A 20,062-nucleotide genomic window follows, 5' to 3' on the forward strand; every position below is an offset into this window, starting at 1 on the left:
GCAGCGCCTAGCCGAAAGGCGTGCGAGCAGCTCCTTATCGTATATCGTATGCCGCGCAACATTTTTTTTTATTCATGGGCTCTCTCGCCACGTTCGCCGTCGTCTTCACTGCGCCCTTCCAGATCTCGGAAGCCGTTGTTACGGTTATTGAATGTTATCCGTTATCGGTAAAGCTCTACATCCTGCGAGCACTCTACACTAGCTCCGCCTCAAGGCCCGTTCCTAAATACGGGGCTTTTTATATGTCTGCGTAATTCGCAGGTTCCCGGCCCAGCGTGTATACCACGCAGTAGCCCGAGAAGAAATGGGCTGAATGAGACCGGAAATGCCGGAGCTCGAGGCAGTGCGGAGTCAGTGCGGAGACAGCGCGGAATGTGCTACATTCTGCGCAGCCTGAACGGTCCTGAATTTTCAATCAATCAATCAATCAATCAATCAATCAATCAATCAATCAATCAATCAATCAATCAATCAATCAATCAATCAATCAATCAATCAATCAATCAAAAACTTTCTTTTCACAAAGGAAGCGCAGAATTCCGTGGCGTTAGTCTAAATGTCGCCGAACACTTAACGTCGATTTGGCTAGTCTTAATGGCCAGGACGAATCATACTGCCCGCAGGTGGCTGAAAGTGAAAAGAAAAATACGGAAACGAGATATCGGCAGCAATGAAAATGTACGAGCCAGTAATTTCTGAAGGTGACTCCCAACAAAAATTCAGTAATAATGTCATGACAATGTGACCTGAAAGGATTTTCAAAATGTATCACAATGAATAAACATTATCAAAATTGGGCTCACCTGAGGAAAGAGAACGTTACGTTAGGAATCGGTGTAATCACTCACTTTTGCATGTAAATTGTACGTAGAGTAGAGGGAATACGGAGCACATTATAATGCATTACATTGCCTATACCAGAAAACGGAGGAACTCGTTATCCTCGAACTTCTCGAACTAATTATGTTCGGTCTTTTAGACATATCGAGATGTAGGACAGAGTCATTTGCGCATAATACTGTCGCAAGAGAAGCGGCTGTTTACTTGCTTGCTCCCTACTTTCAGTGGCAGTTACCACGAGCTTCTTCGTCCTCGTCCTCTATAAGTAATTGAGCGTAGCATTACTTTGTCGCCAGAGGAAAGGGCAAAGCAGTCAGCTCGGAGCGAGCGGCTGCTACTTTCTTTATTTCTTGCTTGCCTGCCTTCTTGCTTACTTCTTTGCTTGCTCCTCATTTCAATGAAAACAACCACGACCTTCTACGTCCTAGTATTTTATTCTATCTGTAATCGAGCGTGACAATATGCAGGTTGTTTGGCGACACTGAAGGAACGCAACGAGTGTAGGGAAAACAACGTGTACGAATACGTGTCGTACAACCAAGGTTACAGAACATCAACAGCGAATGACGGGGTCGCATTCAGCTTCAGTACTCAATCGCCCTCGTGCTTAAAAGTACTTGCATAACAGCGCTCTTAAATTGACTCAACGGGTCAAGTCCTGTACGGCTTTTCTCTGTAAATTGATTGAACTCTTATAAAGGGTTTCGAGCTTTTTATTTTATATTTATTTTGTAGAGGAGATTTATACCTCCACATTATTCAAGTACCTGTGCAGCTCGTAAATGCTCCACTTAGGCAACGCTTAACAGATTTAAGAAATTGTTGCCATTTCAGAGAAAAAGTTAAATTCTAGTGAGATGTTTGGAGCGTATTCATTTTTATAGACACTGGTTGCTCGTAACTCAGTATACTGGGTGAGACAGCGATGCACAGACGTTGCAGGCATAAAATTCCGCTGCAGATACGCAGAAAGCGCGCGAAAGCCATATCAGCGCATGGTTTCGTCAGCGCATGTACTTGAATTATTGGTGATAACTCGCGCTCGTTGCCAGGCAATGAGTTTCGCCCCCCAAGCGGTAGGATGGTAGGATGCTGAAGCTTGCGCTGGTACTGCGGTTGCCATAACCCTCCCACACTCTTAAGCAAAATCACAACCTTTTGCCACACAACAATAATCGTCATCTGTCTTGTCCGCATTTCCTTTCTTTAACGCAGCGAGTCCGGTACTTCTGAGTAACGAATGGCAGGCGCGTTATCAGCGTGACATAGCATTCCCGACAGGAATATAGCGGGCGCGGTGTTTTCAAGAAAGGAAACTCAAGTAAGGCAGATGATCGTTATCATTGTGTGACAGAGATATACCCCAAAGGGTATGACTTTGCCTACACACTCTTAAAACGGTTGCACCCTTTGGGGTGTATATTTGTCCCACAACAATAATCGTCATCTCCCTTGCTTGCGTTTCCTTTCCTGAAAACTCGGCGCTCGCTACTTTCCTGTCGAGAATGCTGCGTCACACTGATAAGGCGCGTGCCGTTCGTGACTGGAAAGTACCGGGCTCGCAGCGTTAAAGAAAGGAAACGCGGGCAGCGCGGATGACGATTATTGTTGTGGGACAAGATAAGTCCAAAAGGGTGTAAATTTTTCTAAGAGTGCACTCTTAAAACGGTTGCACCGTTTGGGGTGTATCTTTGTCCCACAACAAGAATCGTCATCTGCCTTGCTTTCGTTTCCTTTCCTGAAAACTCGGCGCTCCCTACTTTCCTGTCGAGAATGCTGCGTCACACTGATAATGCGCATGCCGTTCGTGACTAGGAAGTACCGGGCTCGCAGCGTTAAAGAAAGGAAATGCGGGCAAGACGGATGACGATTATCGTTGTGGGACAAGATAAGTCCGAAAGGGTGCAAATTTTTTAAAGAGTGTTACACTCTTGGAAAAATTCCCGCGTTTCCTTTCTTCAACGCTGCGAGCCCGGTACTTCCCAGTCACGAATGGCATGCGCTTTATCAGTAGCGAGCGTCGAGTTTTCAATGAAACGCAAGCAAGGCAGATGACGATTAATGTTGTGGGACAAATACACACCCCAAAGGGTGCAACTGTTTTAAGAGTGAAGAGAGTAGCACGTGAAGCTCGACACGCGTGGTAATGCATTCAGTTATACTATCGGAGGGGTCAGTATTCTTAGAAAACATAACGAACCATAGTGTGAAGTAAACGTATGGCGCTGTAGGTCGACCCCCTCAACGACACATATAAGCACCTAATGTACTACCTAAAGGTTCTTTCGTTTTATCTTTCGTTCTCTCTTTCTTTCCGTCTTTCTTTATTTGTTTCGTTCTTTCTTTCGTTCTCTTTCTCTGTTCATTTTTTCTTTGTTCTTTCGTTCGTTCATTCTTTCGTTCCTTCTTTCGTGCTTTATTTCTTTCCTCGCTTCTTTCTTTCTTTCGTTTCCTCATTTATATTCGGGTACTGCATCTTTGCTTGCTTGCGCCTGTTTGAGCCAATCCTGATGATATTTTTTGCATCACTGATTTTTTGCACCACTGGAGTAGACGCCGCTTTTTTCGGACATGACCCTCTGCAACGCGTCACTTAAGGCTTTCGCCTTAATAAATTTTGTTGTATAAGGGTTGGCTCGATGGTCTACGCTGCGGTGCAGGACGATGGGTAGGGTATGGAGAATAATAATAAAAAAAGAAATATTTCTCAGACAAAATTGACTCAAGCCGACTCTCACATGCACCGAGTGCGGAGTATGGTCCTAAAATTATGCTATATGTTCGAAGGCAGAGACACTATAACAACAACAAATAAATTAAAATAAATTATAAGGTTTAACGACCCGGAACGTCACAGTGCATTATGAGGGACGTCGTTGGAGGAGGCTTTGGATTAATTTGGACCACTTCGGGATATTTAACCTTCATATAAGCCCAAATACACGACTGGTTTTTGCATTACACCCAATATAAATGCGGATGCCATGACCGGGAGCCGCAGCCATTATCATTTATATCAAGACAGTGATACGTCGGAGTACACATACCTGTATGACTTAGGTAAATCATTGTTATCGCGGACATGTAGTGCAGAGAGCCGGGTGAAACCTTTTTACGAGCTATACCTCTTCCTCGATTAGTCATCGACAGGTCACTGTACTAGGAGATTGTTTAGTACGACAAAGGAATAAATCCAGGTTGCATATGACATCTCGCCCGGACCACTGTGACGCTAAATACAAGTGTATGCGATGGCAGCAGCCGGAAGATTTCAGTCCTTTCTGCTTGTTTGTGAATCCACTTCCCGCGCACGAGCTCACGTGCATGAGTGCGATGGCAAGGGGGATTGCAAAAGGTTGAGGGAATCAAGCTGAATTGTTCTGTTTTTTTTTTCTTTTACTAAATGTATTTAAGGTGAGGTTGGTGCTTATTTGTGGCGCCGCCTACAACTCTTCTCTTACGTGACAGTTATTGTCGGAAAGTTGTCAATAATCATCAAATTGGACAAATAAACACATTAATGAACATTCATGTACTAAGTCTCAGTACTTCAATATAAACAAATGTTCACGCCAACAGAAAAGTTCATATAGCATAAGTACTCAGAAAACCGAAATGTTCACACGCAACACATGAGTTAACATAGCGGAAATGTTCACAAAACCAAGATATTCACACAGATGTTGGGCACTTGAATGATGCACTCTAAATGTAACAAATACAAATGCTACATGAACACGAAGACACAGTGAGCATGTAATTAAGGGTGCCTCTTAATAATAACAATGCGAGCTATAACTATTGTATGACTTAGTATTTTTGTGATATTTATTATTCCTCCAAACATTGTACTAAGGCAAGCGCAGCGATGGTTTGAAGGTTTTCTGAAGACCATGGACCTAAAATATTCCCTAAGGATAGTGGCCGTCTATCCAAGCCACGTAGGGTTTCGATACATTTTTGCGGGGAGAATCGGGATTTTTACAGCGTAGAAGAAGGTATTTTGTGTCTTCTTCAACCTCTTCACATGAGCATGTAGCACTGTTAGTTTTTCTTGTCCTATACAGAAAGCCTTTAGTATAGGCAGAGCCTAGCCGAACCCTATGAACTGTTGTTTAAACAGATTGACTAATTTTAAGCGGAATATTGAATTCGATTCCAGGATATATATTATATAATTGACAGCTGTGCTCATCATTTCTGAACCAAGTTTCCTTGGAAATACACCGCATAGTTTGTTCAATAGACATCGCGAATCACTCGCCGCTAGAGGAAGTATTGATAATTGATTCTCTTGATATGCTGCACGTGCCATGTGATCAGCTATTACATTTCCTATGACTTCACAGTGACTTGGAATGCACCGGAAAGTTATGTCGTGTCGTAGATCTTTCGCTATGGCATATATGTCTTCTGCATTTCGTATGTCAATGTGCTGTTCGGTTTTCTTAAGCTGATTTCATTAAAGCACAGTAATGAGGCTTGTGAGTCAGTCAGATTTACCCAACGAAGTGGTTCTGACTGCTGACATACGTAACGTAACGCAGAAAGTATTGCGTAAGGTTCTGCAGTTGTGGACGTTGTAAAGCGGCAAAGCTTATAAGCTGTTTTCTCCTGGTACGCAGGTATATAAAACGCAGATGTAGGGCTTTGTTTCCAGCATGATCCATCGGTTTAGACGTGAATGGGATCTACGTACTTAGTGTAAGGATGTGATAAATTTAATTGCTTTATCGCAACTACGGGCATATCGCATTTGCGACCTACTCCAGGAATTGAAGTGACCATTTCTGGAATATCTAGTCGCCATGGGTGATGAGTTGCGCAAGTAGGCTAGTATTCGTAAGCAGGTAGTAAGGCCTTGAACCGCCGTATTTCTTCATGTAAGCGTGCAGCGGTTGTATCCTTAAGGTCTTGGGATAGTGGATTATTGGCGTGTTGTGGAGCCAAACGGAAAAAAGTGACGACAAGTTTCCGTAAATCTTAGTGCATTAAAGGTTGGTTGGCGCGACTCAGCAATTACCAAAGCACTGGCAGATGCACGCATAACACCAAGACATATGCGAAGTCTACACTTGTGGCCAGCAAGCTTTGAATTGTTGCGTATAGATTGTAGGATATTCCATGTAGCACAGAAGCAGAGTATGCTATTCTTTGTCTAAGGATTACGGAGTGAATGCGTAATAAGAGAGAGAGAGAGAGAAAAAACATTTATTTGGACCACCGAGGTGGTTGCTCTTGAGGTCGAGTGGGTGGGGTCCTCATTCCAGGACTCCACTGGCCGTGGCTGCTCGACGTACTTGCTGGACGAGAGCTTCTTGTCCCGCCAGGGTATCGCCGGTCAGCTGTACCTCCCACCGCTCAAATGACGTGCTAGGCGTCTTTAAGTGTTGAGGTTTGCCCTCGCACCCCCAAGAGATGTGAAAAAGTGTAGGGCGTGTGTCGCCGCACCAGGGGCAGATGTCGCGATATGTATTTGGGAACATTTTACTGTATCTGTGTAGGTTTGGAAATGTGTTGGTCTGTATAAGTCGGAGAGCTACGGCATCTTCAGTGCTGAGATTTTTCTGAGGCGGGGGATAAATCCTGCGGTTGAGTCGCTGGATCTCCAGTCGGTCGCAATAATTGGATGGCAGGGGCATGAAGGTAAAGGGTGGGGATTGATGAGACGATTGGTCTTGCCCCGCTCGGTTGATTAGCGCTCGAGCTAGGGCGTTCGCCCTTTCGTTCCCCTCCAGACCCGCGTGACCCGGCGTCCACGTGATTTGATGGTATTCTTGCAGCCTCGGGCCAAGAATCTGAGCTGCCAGCAGCGGTGTTCGTCCGTTCGTAAAGTTACGGCAGGCCTGTTGCGAGTCGGTAACGACATGGACTTCCCTGCCTACCCTGTCTTCTTGCTTTATTACCAGCGCCGCGGCTATGGTCTCAGCCGCAGCTGGGGTCTCTGCCCTCACGGAGGCCGCGAGAGTCAAGGAGTTGTCTCTCCCGTTCACGGCGGCTACCGCGAAGAGGCCCCCCACAGGGTACGCCGCCACGTCCACGTACGTCACGTACGGGTCACCCTTGAATTGTCGGCGCTGTCTGTCGACGCGAGCCTTGCGTCGTCCTTTATGGAGTTCGTGACTCATGTGCTTCGGTACCGGATTCGCCTTGATCTTGCCTCTGACCTCAGGCGGGAGTGATCGTTGCCCATCGAGGGCACGGAGCTCCGTTGCCGTTCCGGTCCGGTGGAGGATGGCTCTGCCCGCCGCCGTGTTCTGCAGTCTGGCCTTTTGCGAAGCCATAACCGCGTCCGACAGCTCAGCGAAGGTGTTGTGGATACCGAGGGCCGCTAACTTCTCGTTTGAGGTGGTGACAGGGAGACCCAGGGCCGTTTTGTACGCGCCTCTGATGATGGCATCGACTTGTTCTTGGTCGCGTTTGTTTAGCGAGTGATAGTGATACGGCATGCTATACGTTATTCTGCTGATCACCAGAGCCTGGACGAGGCGAATCGTGTCCTCTTCTCGCATGCCCTTGCGGCTTCTTGTAATTCGTTTTATAATCCGCGAGATCTGGTTGGTGGCCGACCTTAGGGTTTGGATGGTGTGGGAGGCTTTCAGGTTACTCTGGATCCAAAAACCCAGAATCCGAGTCTTACTGCCTTCCGTTATCTTCTGGCCCTCAAGATAGAGGTCGATAGGGCCGGGGGACTTGTAGATTCCTCCTCCGTGCACCCGGATCACCTCGGACTTTTCGGGCGCACAACGCATCCCGCTCGCTGCCGCAAATCTCTCCACGGCCGTCGCGGCCTCTTGAAGGGTCGCCTCTTTTTGCGCTAGAGAGCCCTTGGTGGCCCAGAGCGTGATGTCGTCTGCGTACAGGGCGTAACCTAGGTCGGGGATCTTCCGCAGCTCTTTGGTCAGCGCTAGCATCGCGACATTGAAGAGAATCGGGGAGATTATCGCCCCCTGCGGTGTTCCTTTGTTCGGCACGTCGATCGTATCCGATCGAGTCGTGCCTATTCCGATGGTTGCTGTCCGGCCCGTCAGGAACGATTTAACGTAATTAAAGATGCGCTCCCCGCAGCTGATGTCGTTCAGTCCCTTGAGAATGGCCTCATGGGAGATGTTATCGAAGGCCCCTTTTAGGTCGAGTGCGATCAGGAGGTGTTCTCCTCCCTTCGGGATGCCCTTGAGAACTTCTTCCCTTAGGATTAGGAACGCATCTTGAGCCGAAAGTCCCGGCCTGAAGCCAAGCATGGTGTGCGGGAAGAGGTCACCGTCCTCTATGTAATGTTGGAGGCGGGTTTCGATGACCCTCTCGTACAGCTTGCCGAGGCACGAAGTCAGCGAGATGGGACGCAGTGCGTCGATCGCGGGCTTCTTGCCGGGTTTGGGAATGGTCACGATTTCCGCGTGTTTCCACTCGTTTGGTACGTGGCCCTTGCTCCAGAGTTCCTCGTTTAGGTATTCGGTCAAGTCCTGGATGTGCATCGGGCTCAGGGTTCTAATCATGGCATTGGTGATTTTGTCAACTCCGGGAGCTGTGTTGCGCTGTGAGGCTCGTGCCGCGGCATACACCTCTTCCTCCGTGATGGGAGCGTCCAGCGCTGGCCTTGGTTCTCCTTCATATTTTAGGAGGCAGGGTTGTATGGGGTCGCTACCCAGGTATCGGGTTTTTAGGGTGTCAATCAAATCCTGGTCGTTTCCGGGGAACTTGTGAGCGATTTCTAGAAGCGTCCGACTAGTTGTCGATTTCGCCTTGTCGGGCTCGATCAGGCAGCGTAGGATGGCCCACGTCTGCGCCGTACTCAGGGTACCCTTGAGCGAGGTGCAAAACTGTACCCAATTTTGCTGCGTCAGCTCGTTTGCGTAATTTCTGGCTTCGTCTGTTATTTTCTCGATTCGAAGACGTAGCTTCCGGTTTAACCGCTGTCGCTTCCACCGTTTGAGGAGGCCCTCACGGGCTTCCCACAGGTGTAAGAGCCGGCGGTCGACTTCGGGCGTCTCGACCGTGCGCTGGATGGTTTTAGTGGTTTGGATGTGGGCTTCCCGGAGGTGCTGCATCCATTCCGCTATGTCTGTTATACCGTTTTCCGGCGGAGGGTACTGCCTGAATGCCTCCCAGTCCGTAAGCCTAATTTCGCCAATTGTTCTCTTGAGTTTCGGCGTGGATACCGAGATGCTGAGGATATAGTGATCGCTGCCCAATGTTTCGCCTAGGTGCGCCCATGAGTATTCCCTTACGTTTTTGACAAATGACAGGTCCGGAAACGTGTCTCGACTTACACTGTTGCCTACTCGGGTTGGTTGGAGGAGGTTGGTTATCAATTCGAGGCCCATTTGGTCAACCGCATCGAGGAGCGACCTTCCCTTTTGCGTGTCTTGTTGGTAGCCCCAAGTCGTGTGCCTAGCGTTCATGTCTCCCACAACTACCAGCTGGTTGCAGCCAGCGGCTCTCACGCTGTCGTAAATGATGTTGCGGAAGTCGTCTTTCTGAGCCCTCGGCGGACTGTACAAATTCAGGATGAAAGTGCTACGTCTACCCCTCTTCTGCGGGAGGACTTCCACTAGCACGTGATTAATGTCATGATGTTGATAATGTTGTCCCACGGCCGTCACCGTTTTGTGCACTAAAACCGCGACTTTCGGTGATCCCGCGTGTTTAATTACGTAGTAACCCCGCAGCCTGATCGGCTGGTTCCCGACCTCCTGAAGGCAGATGACGTCGGGGGGGTATAGGTGATTTTGGATGAAGAGTTGGAGTGAACTTGCCTTCTTGTTGAAAGAGCGACAATTCCACTGCCAGATCTCGAGGTGTTCGGGCGCGCTGCGTGTGGTGTTAGCCATTGCTGACGTTCATGCCACCACCATCGCAGTTGTCGGCGTCCCTGACGTCACCCGTGTTGTTTATGCGCCTGTACGCCTTGATGCGTGGGTTGCTGATCTCGTCGTCGACCCGCTTGCGCGAGCCAAACTCAACCTTGCGTATTCTTCTTTCAAGGTCTTCATGGCTTAGTGTGTTCTCCTTGACTTTATTGTTTAATTCGCCCATCTGGTGAAGCATCTGTTGTATCGTAGCATAAATACCTTCGAGGGTGACTACACTTGACTGGACTGCCGCTGCCGAGGCCGCACCGGGGAGCGATGAGGGCGTGGTGGTTCTTGAGGGGGGAGGAACGGAGATGGCGGGCTCGTGGCCTATCGTTCCGCTTTGCGACCCTGCCTGTGTGTTGTTGCTGGTTTTGCTTAGCAACGCTTCTAAGCGTTGCATGCGTTGGTTTAGGTCGTTAACCTGAGCCTTGAGTTTTTTATTTTCTTCCCTGATGCGCGTACATTCTGGGGAGCATTTACTTTTTTCACTGGTGTTTTGAGCGGAGGAGGTACTAGACTGATTCCGGCTCACCTTGTTGTTGTTGGCTTGCTTCTTCTGTTTAGACGTGGATGTCGAGGTAGAAGGCTGCCGCTGCCCTTGCTTCTCTCCTAGCTTTGGCCACTCCGAGCGGAATCGGGACCTGGACCTGGACTGGGACCGGGATCGGGACCGGGATCGGGACCGGGACCGGGACCGGGACATTGACCTGGACTGGGCCCGGGACCTCGAGCGGCTCGCCGAGGATTCCGAGCTGAACCACCGTAGGCGGCTTCGCCTTGGTCTTCCTCCATCATTGTCGTCGTCTTCCTTCCTCCTTCCGGGTGGAGGATGCTTCTTGGTGGTAGTGCTCTTGTTTTTTAGCTTTTGCTTGCACTCGCGAGACCCCGTGGCGTGGGCTTCGCCGCAGACGGCGCACTTGAGTGAGCACTCGTGGCCGTCCGTCGGGTCGCGCGTCCCGCAAGCGAGACAGATTTTGATGTTCGGGGTAGGACAAACGTCCGATCGGTGTCCCATGCGCTGGCACACATAGCAGATTTGTTTTGTGGGCTTGTAGGTGTGGCACTCGGTTTCCCCTCCGTAGTAGTAGACGTATCGTGGAACTACGTGAGAGTTGAACGTGATCAAGGCTGTCTTGGTCTTTCCCAGCATGCGGGCCTGCACGATTTCCACGCCTTGGGTCCTAACCCTTAGGTGAGTCATAAGCTCCTCGGGCGGGGTATCCGGGTCGATTCCATGAATGACGCCCCGGGCCACTCCGTCCGGTGCCGCAACGTAAGAGTTGACTTCGTAAAGGTTGCCGCCCAGCACAATCCGCGTGATCTTGCGCGCAATATCCGCGACCTCCTGATCTGGGGTACTAACAATAATTATGTTGGAACCGGGTCTCAATCGCACGATGAAAGTCGAATCGTCAACTTTCCCTCCGCAGGCGGCCGAGACGGCTTTTGATATTTGGTGGTTGCTGAAACTCTTCACCTGAAGGCCTTTCTTGGGTCGAATGATGATTTTGAAGTCGCTACGTGGCAGTGGGGGGAGTCGTCGCCTCTTCTTAAAAGAAGGCTTCTTTGATGCCCCAGCGCCTGCAGCTGCGTAGGATGATGATGATAACGCGGTGGCAGAGGAGGGTGGCAGCGGAGAGATCACCCTGCCTGCCACGCACACTTGCTCACCTCTGGCGAGCTTCTTCTTCGTTCTTCGCTTGAGGTGTAATGACCAGTTGGAATAAGGACATTCCGATGGCGTCCCTTGCGAAAGGTCCTCTTCCATAGTGGCAGGGTCGTCGTGGCGTAATAAGGAAGAGGTTGAACTACCACATCTCACTCTAGCAAATCGACAGAAAATGTTGATTAAGGAGTTGACTTTCTCCTCTAATGCTTTTATTTGGGGAGCCTATGATAGCCGTCTAAGACAATACGAATGATCTTGTCTCGCAAGTTGCAGACGCTGAGAGTCTAGCACGAGCTGGAATCTCTTGACGTATTTCCTTGTGAAATGAAGTACAGCAGTTTCCCCAGTGAAATATTCATACCTCTGTGTTTCAAAAATTCATTAATTAGTCTTACGCCAGCTTGTAGCTTTTGCTGAATGGCTTGAATACTAGAATAAGATGCCCATATGCAGAATTCGTTTGCATACAGTCAATAATTCAAGATAGCAGGCAGGATATGGGGTAAATTAACCATAACACAGGTAAATAGAAATTGACTGAGTACACTACCTTGCGGAACGCCTTGATTCACTTTATGCTCTTTGCGTTTGCCATCAGCAGTTTCATTTAAGATTTCCCTGTCTCTTAAGAATTCCGCAATTCCTCTCAGTGTTCGGCCAACTATGCAAATTTGAATTAACCCATGGAGTACGTGAGTGTAGCTGGCTGTGTCAAATACGCGCTTTATGTCTAGAAACACTGCAACAGTGATTCTTCCACAGATCCTCTCATGATCTACATATGTAACAAGTTCTAACATAGCATCCATCGTACACCGGCGCCTGCGGAAGCCCGCCATATTCTCCGGTAGTGCGCTAGTGCATTCTGTCCACCACTGCAGCCTAGCGTCTATAATTTTTTTTTCAAAAGTTTGCATAGACAACTTGTCAGACTGACAGGGCGGAAAGAATCTAGTGATAAAGGAGTTTTACCCGGTTTTCGTATCGAAATCACTTGTGCAATTTTCCAGGAAGGAGGAAGACATCCCGATATCGACGCATCGTTCCGTAATTTTAGCAAAGCTTTTGGGGCCACAGAACCAAGATTTTTCAGTGCAGCATATGTGAACCCGTCAGGTCCAGCCGCTGTCCTCTGGCGGCACGATACAAGTGCGTTATTTGATTCTTCTAATGAAAACGGCTGATCCAGGTCATGATGATGACTATCGATATAAAAATTGATCGATGCTTTGACTTCTTCGACAGAGTTATTGTATACAGGGGTTTTTTACTGCTGTACTTGGGCATGTAATAAGGTGACAGAACTCGTTTGTAACTGTCGTTTCAGGTACTTTCTTGACTAAAGCTAGAGCTACAAACGGTTGTTGGTGCGCTACTGGCCCATTAAAAGCGCGCAGAACATTCCATAATTTTTACTCAGGTGTAAGGGGAGTAAGTTAAATGTAGGATTCCTGCCAGCGCTTTGTACCTGGGTGCTCCAGTTGCCGACCCATATGATCATATATCTTTTAAAATTCTCGGTAATCTTCAATCAGGCCTGCTTGTCGGTATTTTCTTTCAGCTCTGCGGCGTATAGCTCTGAGCCTTTCGTATTCACAGTCTACACCAGCGTAACCTTCAGAAATCTTAACAACTTTGAACTAAGGTTTAATTTCTCTTCTATAAGAGATAACAGACTGTCTGTATCACTGACCGCATCAGCTTGACTTATAATGTTGTATCGAAATGCCTGCCAATTCGTTATCTTTGCAAAGTGCCGATAAGTCGAAAATCATAGTTTGGAATGCTGTATTAGAATAGGAAAATTTTCACTGCCCCTTGTTTCAATATCTGTTCTCGATGTTGCTCCACAGGCAATATCGCTTGAGCAGAACGTGAGTTCCAGGCAGCTGCAGTAATTAAAGCCCCGTATAAACGTCACTGAGCTGTCATTCAACAAACACAGACCACTCTTCTGAATTGCCCTTTCTAGGTCATATCCACGACGGTCACAGGAGGCGCTTCCCCACATGACATGTTGCGCATTGAAATCCCCGCAAGATATTACATATCTTGTGTAATTCTGGAAGAGGCTCGTCAATGCGAAAGTGAAATATTTGTAGAGGGTTGTACATAAACACTGACTATAGTGATATTTACTCGGCCAAACCGAAGTTCACATGCTACGTATTCTAGGATGTCTGACGCTGCGGCACTAATAACGCCGACGGCAGGTCTCTTCGAACACAGATCATCGCTCTGCTTAAGTCCTGAAGGTCGAGAGGACGTACAAACAACGTAGTTAGCTAATCTAAAATCGTTGTCTGCACCAGCCTCTGTAATACGTAACACTGGAAAGCAGAACTGAGAGACCAGTTTTTTTTTTAATTCGCACACTTAGAGCGAAGACTATTCGCGTTCCACTGAAATATGGCGACATTATGATAGCAATCATTCATGCCCCGCCTACGCTGTGGCTGATGCGTCGTTTTGCAATATCACTTGTTCCATCGACAATATGGCCTTGGCTGTGGTAATGGCGGCCCTTTCCACCCATGCATATTGCCGTTGTTGACTTGCCCCTCCGCCATGGTGGCAGTGAAGGACAGCTTGGTGCCATGGCGTCGCTCACCATTGTCAAAGACCGCTGCTGATGTTGGCCTCGAAGCCGTAAAAAGTTTCCACGATAGCCGCTCTTGTTGTTGTTACTGTTGTTGCCTCTTGTGTCTGGTTAGCCTTGGCAGCTACACTTCTTCCTCTTAGTCTTCTTGCAGGGATGCAGAATATTCAGAATCAAAATTTCTCTGGTCTCGCGCTTTCAACCACCAGTTTCGTAATCAGTCAATCAGCAATGCATGACACAAGCTGCACCTTATTTCCACTCCCAGTTGACGCTTGCATTTGATCGATGAGTCAACGCCATGCGCATCTCCGGAACAACTAGGCACCGAATAAACATTCAATAATAGGATGTAAGACGTTTTCGGCGGGCGGTGACACTATAAGAAAGACAGACCCCTCCTCTTATATGTCGGATAATAAGGCGAGCAGCATATAGAGGTTAGAAAAAACGATACGCACAGCACCGGATAACTTTTCAGGCAACGGTGATTGTTTCTATGCATGCTTGTTTGCTGTGACTAACCGCTTCAATCATTCAGCCTTCCTTGGGTCGGTTTGTGGTAGGTATATCGTGCCTCTGTTGCGAGCATTAGTGTAAGATATGAAAGGAGGGCATAGGAAGGAAAACCAGACAGCTGGTTTTTCTTCTTGTATCTTCGTTTTTCATGCTTTAAGTGAAGTATGTATATTTGCCAAGTGAATCAACTAGCCCAAACCGCTTATAAACAACCAACTTGTTTGCCATCACGATCAATAGTCTCTATTTTTTTTCTTTTCCTGGCACCTATTTTAAGTCTTACTGGTGTTAACCACTGTACTCATTGAACCCTATACCTTTCATTTCAAAAATGTACCCAGTTGTCATATAGCTTGTTATAACGGGACGCTCATGAGTATCGACTTACCCAATAAACGTCAACTAGGAAGCTGTAACTGTCGCACTATTTGTCCTATATGTTTCCCCAGGAAGTAAATGCACTTGCAACATCTATCCTGCGGCCTACTGACGTCTCTGCAGATAAAATTCTTCCGTTTGCTGCTGCAAGTACCAATTGAAGTAATAGTTGCCTCCAGAGCACTGTCAAATCGTGGCCAGTTATGTTGCTTCTTTTTTTTTAGTTTTGAGAAACGATGACAGAGTGCGCTGGGTTGAGGGAACAGGGTTGATGAGGCATCACTTGAAAGGAGGTCAGTTTTGCCTATGGTTCACCTACAGTGTGTGAGGAGTCAACTTTGCGGATTAAGCACATTATTCTGCATTCATGGTTGCAGTATGTCGGAGGTAGTTCACCAGCACTCCCTTATTATCCCCCAAAAATGTTGCCATCTACTTCTGCTCCACCCTTTGCGCACGGAAGTTCTTTGGCCTGAGGAAACCACTGTACCTGCGTTCCTTAGACTGTTCCTTGATCTCGGTATCATAAGGTAGATCCATATCTCATCACCAGTTGCCAGATTGTCAAAAAAATTTGACACAATTTTCGCAACAGTTTCCAACCGAGTCACGTACGTCTCCACACGTTTCTTCTTTTGCGCAGTTGTCAATACTTCTGCTATCCACTTCGCTGAAGGTTTCTCATATCGCAGTCGTAGTGGCTAATGGCCCCACTCCCTCACGCGATATTTCCAGATATGGAGCAATATTTTTGGCTTAATTTCGGCGGTCCTCCACGAACATGTCATGAGTGGCTTTCACGTTTCCGGACCCAGAGACAGAAACAGGCCTTCCACTAGATTTCTAACTTTCAACTCCGAATGGTCAGCTTTAAAATTGACAACTCAATGATTAACGGTAGAATATGAAAGGCTACTGTCATTCAATAATTGTGGCATTTCTCCATAGATCTGCTTCGTACCTATTTCTTGGAGAAAGAGAAACTTGACTATGGTGCTGTGCTCTTCCACGCTAACCTCTTCCGGAGATGTTGCTATGTTCGCTTTAGACCCCGAAATGAACAATAAGTGTACAGCCTAGATAGCTTTTCCCACCACCGAAGATGCAGGAATTGGCCAATATACCTGCGAATTTGCAGCTACGTGTAGCTCCATTTTATGAATAAGACAGAAGACAGCCTTATAGAACCCCTAAATCTTGGCTTCCGTGCTTGAACTTTCGTATGGTGCAATATAGGCGACCGGAAGCGACCCCTGAGTTCCTTTCTCTGCAGCTTAAATGCACACGGCCCAAGCTTTGTGACAGCACACGTAGCTGCCCGTATTGGACATATATATATATTTATATACTTACCAAAGCTTAATTCTGTTTCATAAGTATGTGTTACTTTGTGCCCCCATTTTCATCATAGTAATGAAGAAGGCTATATATTTCCATTGCGGAAGAAAAAAATGGCTGTGGCTTAGCTAAGGTTAAGCCCAGGATGCGAAGCATACTAGCCTTAATTTAAGTTGTTGAACCACTGTTTAGCCTGGTGAACTGCTGTTGCTTGGCTATATTTGGTTCGGCTAGACGAAGAAACAACTCATGCGTTACTCTGCTTCGCCTTCAAGGGTGGAACGCGACAGCGTTCCCGTCGACCCGCCAAGGGGTGTAAGACAATGGGCTACGGCGCAGCGACTACGCGCCCCGCATTGGACGCGGTGAGCGTCGAGCAACGCAGCTTTCGGCGCGGCAACGAAATGTGCGCCTGAGCAAGCGACGCACGCCTGAGCCTTAGAAACAGCTCGTTTCTAAGGCAACACCGCATTCACTAGAGGCGCTTTTGTACCGCTTTGAAGCATCGTACTCATGGCTTAGTGGTAGCGTCTCCGTCTCACACTCCGGAGACCCTGGTTCGATTCCCACCCAGCCCATCTTGCAAGAGTTGAGACAAAGCCACCTAGAAACAAGCGCAGCTGCTTATATACCGCCGCGACGCCGCGAGCGACGGCGCGAGTTGGAGCCCCGTTTCTCCTCTGTCACGGTGTCACGTGGTATGGCATGGGGTCAAAGGTCATTGAAGGCGACACCGCCGCGCCTGAGGAGCTGGGTTGAGCTCTCGTAATCTGCTTCGCATAAAAATGGCTGTGGCTTAGCTAAGGTTAAGCCCAGGATGCGAAGCATACAAGCCTTTATTTTAACGCGACAGCGTTAAGGAGCTCGTGTCGCAGAAAAGCCGGTGTCGTCGGCGTCGGCTCAGGCGTGCGGCGCTTGCTCAGGCGCACATTTCGTTGTCGCGCCGAACGCTGCGTTGCTCGACGCTCACCAGGTCCGATGCGGGGGGCGACGCCGCGAGCGACGGCGCGAGTTGGAGCGCCGTTTCTCCGCTGCCGTGACGTCACGGTGTCACGTGGTATTGAAGGCGACACCGCCGCGCCTGAGGAGCTGGGTTGAGCTCTCGTAATATGCTTCGCATAAAAAGAAAAGTGCCTTCGTGGTTTAACTTGTGAAACTATAGACAAGAAAACCATGGCCAGGCGGCGCTACTGCGCCTCTTGACAGCGCCCCCAATGTGGAAGCGTCAAGTCGGGCGGTCGCGCCGTGGCGCAGTCTCCGCTTTGTTTACATTGTGTTGTCCGCGCTTTTCTTCGCTGCTCGTGCTCACGACGCTCCGTTTTCGACGGCGGCAGATCGCCTGCTTGCGCAACAGCCATGCAAAGATTGCCGTGCGGCTGCAAGAAGGCTGCCGACGCCGACAGCTTTTTTTTCGTGGCGGCAACCTCACGATAGGGGAGCGTCTGCTTCCGAACGTGTACGGCGTTGAACTAATTGTGGACGGTGATGTGATAGTGAAAGCCAAGTGCGTGTCACAGGTGTCCGACAAGATCGTAGACGACGTCGAGTTAGAGGTACGCACCATGTTCAGAAATTTAGCCACTTTTATTTCAAATACAACATAAGTCACACTGGCAGCAGAAACTTCTGTTGTCATACTACTCGGTGACTGCAGATCCATTGGGCTGCTTCTTGATGGTTCCGTCACTTCACAAAGGCTTGTTCTGGAGTCTGTTTCACACGTGTCTTGCCGCTGCTCAAGAGCTGCGTCGCTGCAGTAGGAAAGCACATGTCCCAGTGGTGCTGACTGCTGAGAAGACTGTTGTGATTGCCATTGGTCTGTTTGGCGCCGCTTCCATCTGCATCGCATATGAGTGAAACAGTATGTGTGCCTATTTGTTGTGGGGATTAAATTACTCCCAATAATATGTTTGCAAAGGTAACGTTCCTGTGATTGTGTGCATATATTATTCTACAAGAGTGCTACCACTACAAGTTACGATACTTGCACACTTAGATACTTAGAAAGCATGGGGAAACAACAAACATAACGCGCACGTCTCGAGCGGTTGCTATCCGATCTGCCGCTTCCCGACGCACGTGACGACCGCGGCTTGCATTAAATACGGTCTGATACCACACACAAGTAGCGCGCGGCGCCTTTCGTTACCTGCACAACTAGTAATTTAAGTTGCAGCGTTTGGAAAAAGGAAATAACTCTCTTGAGCTCGTCCATGCCAATCGCGAGGGAAGGCACAGTGCAATCAAATAAATTCGGAGGTTCCAAGTGCCAAAACCGTGCCAAAACCACGAAATCAATATGAAGCCCGCTGTAATGGGGAGTCTCAGGAATAATTTTAAGCTCTGGGGGTTCTTTAACGTGCACAAAAATCAAAGCACACGGTAACAATGGTGTTCTTGCATTTTGCCCCTATCGAAATGCGGCCGCCGTGGCTGGGAATCGAGCACGCGTCGTAGAGCTTAGCGGCGCAACACGCCTGCATTTACCGCTAACAAACGGCGGATGCCACCACAATTCAACAACGCGACACGACTAAACAAACGGCCGTGCACTAAAAACAGGCATATGACTATTCCGCTTTCAAGATATTACACGCGAATGCGAAAGTATGAGACTTACTCGACTCGGCCGCGCACTGCAGTTATCCATGCTTGTCGTCTGTCCTTATCGTCCCACTTCCCAGGAAATCTGTAGAACTTCACGGGCGGCGTAGGACCTTTCGTGTTTTCGAGGCTGCTGTGGCAATCAACAACACATCAGTATTGCGTGCCACCTTTCCTGGCTGATGAGGTCGCACTCGGCATCGCAAAAACCACGCGCACGAGCGCTCCCGCCGTACAGAACACGGGCGCGCGCCAGCGCAGCGACGACCCTCCAAACTTCCATTGGTCCGCTAGGGGAGCATTCGGCGCTGGTGCCGCGCGGGCAAACTTTAGGTTGCCTCGTCTATAGAATGGCCTGCAAGTGTATACATCTCTAAGTAACCCGAGTTGAGCGTACGTATTGAATTAAGAGGCGAGAGGTTAAGCTCATGCTGAATGAGATCTTTCTTTCTTTACTTCTTTGTTTGTTTGTTTCTTTCTTTCTTTCCTTTAGTGCACAACAAAGCTGCTCCCGATATGTGAACTGTTTCGCCATAATGACACACCGCACTGGAACCTACAGCTGCCATATTTCGATCAGGGAAGCGAAAGCACGCGTGCTTTACGCTGCGTGTCCTTCCATGCCATGATCTGGTTTGTTCAGTGTTGAGGACGGTGTTGTTCAGTGTTGAGGACAGCTCGGTAAGGAACGTCCCAGCGCGCTTGTTAGCTTCTTGCACAGCACAGTATAATTTTGCAGAAGTATGGGCCTGCGATACATGTGCATGGCCCGCTCGGAAACTGGAGCTCTGTAGCAGCTGTCGTTGTTTAAACATTTTGAAGAATTGAAGCGACCCCACGTCGTGTCGAGGAACTTTAATTACAGCTGTCACATGTTCCTGGATACAACAGCCCATATGAAGCTGAGCTGCTTTTTCGCTCATGTTCACTGAAGACAAAAACCTCATTCATCAACGACTCAAGCAGGGTTCTCGATTACTGTTTCAAAGCTTTTATTGCTTGCAACTCTAAAGTTTGGCCGCAGCAACGGGGCAGTCTGCAATGTGCGTAATTACTTTATAGCATCAAATTTAGTAATACGCTGCCAGGGGTGCCAGCTCTGTTTTTCTATTTTCTTCTGTCTTACATGCTCTAGCTCTTGGAATGTTTCAGATTTTGCTGTAATTCGGGTATCTATATATTAGCAGGTATCTTTCTTTCTTGCTTTCTTCCCACAATGTGTGTGCCGCACCTTGTTTGATTTGTAGCGAATCCTCCCCG

The 20,062-nt window shown here is 48.3% G+C and overlaps 1 long non-coding RNA gene across 2 annotated transcripts in view; it reads left to right on the top strand.

Annotated features, from left to right (window-relative positions):
* LOC135898808 (uncharacterized) overlaps window positions 1–20,062 on the top strand; it is a 190,169-nt gene that overhangs the window by 91,310 nt on the left and 78,797 nt on the right. The window lies entirely within an intron of this gene.

This window comes from Dermacentor albipictus, chromosome 3 (assembly GCF_038994185.2).
Source record: "Dermacentor albipictus isolate Rhodes 1998 colony chromosome 3, USDA_Dalb.pri_finalv2, whole genome shotgun sequence".
NCBI lineage: Eukaryota > Metazoa > Arthropoda > Arachnida > Ixodida > Ixodidae > Dermacentor > Dermacentor albipictus.